The sequence below is a fragment of the Branchiostoma belcheri genome, unplaced genomic scaffold (genome assembly GCF_001625305.1).
Source record: "Branchiostoma belcheri isolate BF01 breed outbred unplaced genomic scaffold, Haploidv18h27 scaffold69, whole genome shotgun sequence".
Lineage (NCBI taxonomy): Eukaryota > Metazoa > Chordata > Leptocardii > Amphioxiformes > Branchiostomatidae > Branchiostoma > Branchiostoma belcheri.
In genome coordinates this window covers 233,015-240,562 of record NW_017804342.1, presented here as the reverse complement: position 1 = coordinate 240,562, position 7,548 = coordinate 233,015, and the positions used below count along the sequence as shown (strand labels likewise).

General features: G+C 39.5%; 1 protein-coding gene across 8 annotated transcripts in view; it reads right to left on the bottom strand.

Annotated features, from left to right (window-relative positions):
• The window catches only part of LOC109484197 (PERQ amino acid-rich with GYF domain-containing protein 2-like), a 29,479-nt gene extending 23,306 nt beyond the window's left edge, over window positions 1-6,173 (bottom strand). For all 8 annotated transcript variants that reach the window (XM_019787436.1, XM_019787439.1, XM_019787441.1 and 5 more), the window contains exon 1: window positions 6,082-6,173. The gene's annotated coding sequence lies outside the window, so the exon portion shown is untranslated. The remainder of the gene's footprint in view (window positions 1-6,081) is intronic.
• Between the last annotated feature and the right edge of the window lie 1,375 nt (window positions 6,174-7,548).

Genomic DNA, 7,548 nt, shown 5'->3' with positions numbered 1-7,548 from the left:
GTTCCGCCGCATTAGGTCCGCCAAGTTTCCTTCCCGTCATGCTAAGAAAATTACGTCAAGTGCTAAACACAATCAGACTCGCCTTTATTACGTCAAAGCCATCGCCTCTATACACTTCTGCCAAAATGAACACACAACCAGGTAGGCTTTCAGTTACTGCTCTTTCCAAACATACCGCTAGGTGTCGTCCTTACACTGTAGGCCTGTGACAGGTCCCACAATGCACCTCACTCAACTTTGACCTGCCCCATTGCATGACGGGAATAAAAATGGCGGCGCCCATAAAATCCAGGTAAAATAGAACAGGTTTTGCTATCGCAAACCTGTAATTTGCTATCGCAAACCTGTAATTAGCCGTGGTGACTTCACGGCCTGACTTCTGTCCACGGCACGGTTCTGCACACAAGAACTCCCGCTCGGGACAATACCGGGGCTTCTTTCACCACTAAAGCGGGGAAGAACAATGTTAGAAGACCCCATGTAGGATTTTCAAGCGGTATTTTCCCTGGGAAACACGGAAAAATCGGTAAGTTTTGGGTAGAGTTCTCTCTCTCGCTTGCAAGTCGAGTTTTCGGGTCGGTCTTTCTTTGATTCTTTTGAAAAATCGTTGAGGGATCTGGGCTGGTTTATGACTTGTGTCAACACCTTGGATAATCGGAACATTTAAACCTGCAAACGGCACATATGCACACTTCCTGTAACGTTTAACATAGCACAGAAATGCTTACGTAGTTTTGAATAATTTTACCCCGTCCAAATTGGCAAAGTTTTAGCCTCTTTCTTTCTTCTAAATAAATTTTGTCGGGAGCAAGACTTTGGGGAGTTTAATCGATCGTTTCTTAGTTTTTTACGCCCAGTTTGTCAACTATTTTCTGCAAAATGCAATGGTTATAGTTTCTCTAGAATATCCATGGCTATCCCTAACAGTTTGAAGAGTGTAACCCAGCTGGTTTAGATCTAGGAACGCATCTGTTTGCCCAGAGATCGTTTCAGTGGGTCGATCCCTTTGTGACCTGTGTTTACAGTGGTGTGTGTTTTTTACTGCCGCCTTTTTGTGTCCACGTTTGCCCACACTTGTGAAAAACATCCCGCGTTTTTCCTCCCCAAATTCAAATCTTGAAACCCTGTAGCTGCTACCAGGCGTTTTTTCACGGTTGCTACCGTGAATTCTGACATCCAAAACATGGAGTCAAGTTTTAGTAATTAGCTCACCCTTCTCGTGTTGAACACAGAGTAGCGCCGCCTGGTCTTTGTCTACTGGATACTCTATACCTCCGCAAACCGCCCACAGTAACATGCCTGTAGCCTCCATGGCTTGCCAAAAACTCGGGGTTTTGGGGGTCTTTGGGAGCTTTTATGTGCTATTTTCTGATTGCATATAGACAACATAGGCGGCCTGGTTGAATTACCCCCGTTTTTTCAGAACTGGGCTAATCAGAAAACAGCCGAAGACCACCAAACCCCCAGTTCTATAAGCCTGCTACAGAGGCTAACATGCCTGCACGGCTTCTAAACCCCGAGCCGGATCTACACAGGGTGATTTCGACCTCAAAACGTCAACTCAATCTGAGTTTTACCCAAAATATAACTTGATTTGGACCGTGGGAGTGCGGTATATACATGCATATTTAAGTTTGCTAGTTTCCCATGCAAGTCTTTTTGTGGTTTGCTCCCTCAGGAATTTTAGTAGACGATTTGTGACAGTTTCTCCAGTTGTGGTCTGTGTGGTTTCAACCCAAAACATCAACTTAACCTATGTTTTACCCAAAATATCATTTGATCAGGACCGCATAGGTATACATACATACATGTATACAGGTTCGGTAGTTTCTCCCGCAAGTCTTTTTGTGGTTTTGTCCCACAGGAGTTGTTTGATGACAATTTGTGACAGTTTTCTCGTGTTGTGGTCTGTGTGATTCCGTCAACCTATCATAGTTTTATGCCAAATATAACTAAATTAAAACCGTGAGAGCGCATATACTTACATACATATGCAGGTTGGATCAAGGAGGTTTTATACAACTACATTACAAGTTTGATTTTTAACCTCCCACACAAGTCTTTTCATGGTTTTATCCCCTGGGAATTGTTTGATGACAATTTGTGACAGTTTCTTGGTTGTGGTCTGTTGTTGTCCATGGTTAATCTGTAATCCACAACAAGGGGATCACTGGATTATGCAAATTAACCATTCACGCTGGGATTTTGACAGATAATAGAACCTGATGAGGCAATTTGAGTTATAGGCCATCTGCCAACTCTGGGGCTGTTATTGTTATTTAGAGAAATTATAATGAGGTGTTCAAAATAGGGCTCCAAATGTGTCAGTAGCAGTGTTGGTGGTCTTTTAGTAATTATCTCAGTTACTTGTACTAGTACTAGTAGGTCTTTGAAAAGTTAATTTCTTTAATAGTTTTATTGAATTGTTGTTGTGTTATGTACCTTGTTATACCAAAATGATGTCAGTATTAACTATTTTCTACTGTTTGAACAGAAATTTTCTGACATTCAGTATGATTCATACCTGCAATTTGCTTTGAGCAAATGAAAGATATATGAAAGACTCCGAAAGAGGTATTGTTACATTCCAAGCAGTCTAAGTGCATTTGTTTGTTGTATAGTGTAGTTTACTGTAGTATAGTGTAGTGGTACACCCCCAATTTTTAGCTTTCTTGTCTAAAGTAGATTATACACTATGGAAATATATCCAGCATGGAAGGAAATAGGACTTACCCAATTAGAAATTGGAGAATCCTGTTTCCACACAAAAAACTTTTATGCATATATATCATGTTTATTTATACCGAAGACGGTATCAAGGTATATAGACTATATAATGTACAGAACTTTTTCTCAAAATACAATTCCATGTCACTGATTTCTCTCAAAGTTTTGTACTGAATCTCAGTGAATGTGTTTTTAGTTAAAAATTTTACATCTAGCAGCAGCTGTTGATTGTTTTGATAAGTTATTCTTTTCTCTCTAAACTGTTAGATGACCAATCCACAACAATCTTTGCTTTCATAGTTCTCACCAGGCTGTTTGAGCGTAGGGGCCCCCTACGCTGTGATTTTGACCCCCTACGCTTTGATTTAGCCCCCTACACTGTGTTTCAACCAGTGTAGGGGTGGTTTTTGGGCGCAGAAGCTTCATTAATCTTAAAAAAAAAATGAAAATATAACTTAAGAATGAAGCTATAACAGAGGGAAAACAAAATCTGTCCCCCAATAAACAATAAATAGTGTCTTAAGTGGTTAATATGAGTTACAAAATTTTTTGGGGAGAATATCAGGCCCATGTTTTTGGGACTCGGTGCGTGACTCGCGCCACAGAAAGTTGCCCTTCTATACCTGACCCCTACGCTGTGAAAAAATCCTGGTGAGAACCCTGCCTTCCTATACATTGATGACATCCTAGGAGATAACCCTTACTGTGTACATCAAAGAATGTTCAAACCTTAGAAGTAGGAGTGTAACACTGTAAATGATATGCTAAACTCATGTGAATTTATCTATATACTTGTATGTACATTTCAATTTTCATTGCATCTACTACTTTGTAGGTACAGTTGTTGTATGTTGTTCGTGTCAGATTTCCGTACATTTCTACTTCTTCTAAGTTCTATTATCATCATTATCAAAAGTGTGTACATCCAGCACTTCAGTCTATGCCTTGTACTTGTACATGTACAGTACAGATCTCGACTAACTAAAGTTCCCACGTTTCAAACATGGTTTTAAGTTGTTCGTTCCTTGTGCAAATGTTGTATAAATGGTCTTAAAATCGCGATCGAAAGTTGTGTAAAACCCATGTAACACGCGGTTAAAACTTGGGCAAAAGTTGTTTTAGATTTCTATGTTGGTATAATTTCATGTGGCTATCTATATGCATACATGAACACCTACAAGTATTTTACACGAGAAATGAACGTGTAAAGGTTGGCACCATCAAATAACCATTATCCTTACTTGAAAGATACAGTAAGCAAAGGGCTAATTAAGTAATTTGGTGGTTTTGTCAGCTATAAAAGGACTTTACTAGTACTCCTTCTCTGTCTTCAGCTATTAGAACTGACAACCATACCCTAGACTACAGGTCCAAACCACAGCAAAATCAAACATGTTTCAGTTACTACATATATTGTCACGTTTGGCTGAAGTCAAACACACTAGCATCGGGACAGATTTACAATGTTGCTGAGGCATGTACTTTTAATAGGATTAATGGTTAACGAATAGCTGCGGTAACAAAGGGCACTCCAACCTGTCAAAGGTCTTGTTGCTGATGACAGCAGTTTTCCACTTGTTTGCAAAACTGTGTGTACCACACTGGCATTTATCTATCTATCAATCAATCAACCTTTCATGTTCACTCTTTTGCTAACTTTTGCCCAGAAAGAAACCTATGTTTACTTAGATCACTATCTTTTGAAACAATCTTAATTGATACTAAAACCTCTCTTCGTATAATGTACATGCTTGGGCATATCTTTAAAGGCAGGTCCAGGTTATCAATATCAAAATTGGGAAATGGCTTTTAGCAAAACATCTATATTTTGCACTTGCAAAATGTGAGTGCACATATTGCACAAACAATAATACCACATCATGTTTACATGAGCTTTGGATACAAAACAACAGTATTTTTACAATTATGTAGTGATTCAAACTTTTCAACAAATACAGTTTATCGGCAAACAAAATCTCTCATCCGTAAAAAAAAATCTTACTGTGTTGCATTGTACTAATTTGTAGAGGATTCGATGTCGAACTGAAACAACAGGTTTAGCTAAAACTTCTACAGTGAACTATGTACATGGCTTGCTAAAAAAAAATCACCTAATGCTGTTGCCTGTTGGACAAAGATTCCTATACAGTTCAGAAAGGTTTTTGCATTATTTCAGCTCACCTGTACTTTATATTTAGAGGTGAAAGTAGTCCAGGTAAACCTAGGTGCATCAACTCATTCTAATTCTAATCCATGAAAAACAATGGTTGGATTTTATCATTTGTATACTAACAGTTCACACAAATGACACAATATTGTCAAGTTCTCTACAAATTCCAGTGCTGGCCATTGTGATTCATGAGGACCATTATAGTGTCAACTTGTGAATTGTTTGTTGTCATCTGCATACCTGTACATCCTGGAGCATTGTAGTAAGTGACATGTTGTTTTCAATATTCCCCTTCTATGCATTTGCTTAACATCCAACATTAGGACTATCATACCTGCATGCATTCTTAGGGTTAAAGCACACATAGGACAGGTGTTGTCACAAAAAAATTAAAACTTGCGGATTTGGTCGTGAGTGATATTACCTGTTCTACCATCTTAAACTTGACATGCCAATAAGAGGAGTGAAAATGATTAAAAAATGAAACAATATAGATACTTAGCATATTAGAGGCAATCTACGTGGAATTTTAAAACATTTGTGTGAGGAAAACTTATCATATTTGACGCTCACCACACGCGAAAACAGTTCACGTTGTTGATGCTTTTCACCTGAATGCAGACGCCCCTTATCCGGATTTCTGTACTTAGAACCCTTTTCCGGGTATCTACAACATCTGGCTGTACAAAACTAGGTCTCAGATAGGAAGGCATGGTGTCATATGTGCCATGTATCACAGAATAGAGCTCAAATAGTTGGTGGAAGTTACATAATTTCTGGGAGGATCCATGCCCTGCCCACCCTCCCATGATCGGTCATCTTCTACCATCGAAAACTGGGACAGTCGCGTACCTGACCCAGACGTTTCATGATAATTTGTCACAGCCTAGAATAAAGTGTCTATAAATCATGGTCACTCTAGGACTCTGTCTGGTCACGATTCACAGAGATCCGAAGTTTGGATTTTTGAAGAAGAGCGAAATCCAAAATATTTCATCTGTTGGCGCAAGGCATCAAGTTTTGCTGAGTTTCAGCTGAGCAAGCAACCCCCACAAGCATGGCCTCTCGCGGGAAAACTACCCATATTTCTGCCATGATACCTAACTGGCGGGGTACAAAAATATCCTTAGATACAAATACATCGCCTTTGTGTCGTACATTTGGAGAAAAATAGCTGTCTGTACCTGTTTTTGCTGCAAGACGCTTGTTATCGCTCTACACGAGAACAAAAAGTTCAAGATGGCTACCCAGTATATGTCACGTGACCTGAGGAAAGTCCCCGGATCGAGGTAGTCAGCTGACCAGGCGACATTTTCTTTTTTTCTGGACTGAAAAATCAGCTATGTTTTAAGTTAGGTGACTATGATTGTCATATTATGATGTAATATCTGTGCTGCACGAATGCGTAGCAATGGTGTACGGTCATCCTGATTACCAAACATTGGAATGGTATTTAATTCATAGCACAATGGGGACCTCTGGCGATCTTAGTTATACCTGCAGACGACCCAGCGAAGTGACGGGGCAACTTCAGAGAAGGGGGGTACACAAGATGGCTAGATCTTTTCTAAAATTCCTATAGATCATTCTCAGCTCATTTCTTGAAATAGAAAATGACAAAATATTGGACAAACCGATACAAAAAATCACCAACTGTTCACTACAATTTTAATAGCTGGAGTGGTCACGTGATTGGGAGATGTCTTACTACTTACTATGACCAGACCTAATATGCCTTAGTTTTCTATGCCTTATGCCATGTTGTATTGCTAGTACCCAACTAACTTCATGCACATATACCTACATTTGTGTATAAACCCTGTACATGGACCACTGCAGGCTAGATGCAGATATAGATATCAGAAATACAGAGCCCCTGCACCCAGTATTTCGCGATTCGAGCCCTGCAGACAATACGATGATTTTTAATATGAAGGAAGAATGAAATTTAAAGACCTATATTGTACCTTTATGCTGTTTAATACGAGCTACGTACAGGACGCGTATAAAGCAGATGTAAAAAAAGTACATGTATCGTACTAAAAAAACATACATACTGATATCGATGTAAACTTCTATTTACAGGTTTTACTTCTTCACGCTTCTAAGACAGTGTTGTATGTATGAACATACATTGCATGGAACTATTGTGTCTAGTTTCATAAGGAACACTAGTACTAATTTTTCTGCTTAATCTAAATGTCTAAAGTTCGGAAACTTGCATACATGTATAGAGGCAGTATCTCTCTCATTTCTATATGATATACATGTATCAACAACAAGTGATACTAACTAGTAGTCAGTACAAGTTACCCGCGGCCCCCGTGCGGGACCATTGAAAGCTAATGATCCAGGTCGTACCGAGATGCAGCAAAATAATGATGTGCGTGTGAGCCAGAAGAATACACGCACGGCACGGTTGGCAATCAGTGACATCTCGTGTACCTTTTGTTCAACACTCTTCTCACCACACTTTAGTAGCTTTGCACAATCATTTACAACGCAAGGAAGTGTGAAGAATGTTCTTCTGACAACCGGCGGTTCTCGATCAGTTCCAACGCGCGTCGGTACCATTAGCCTAGGCCCATTGTACTGAACACGTGCCCCAACTCAACTTCAGAAGACCTTTATTGTAGCTTCTATAGAAGCTC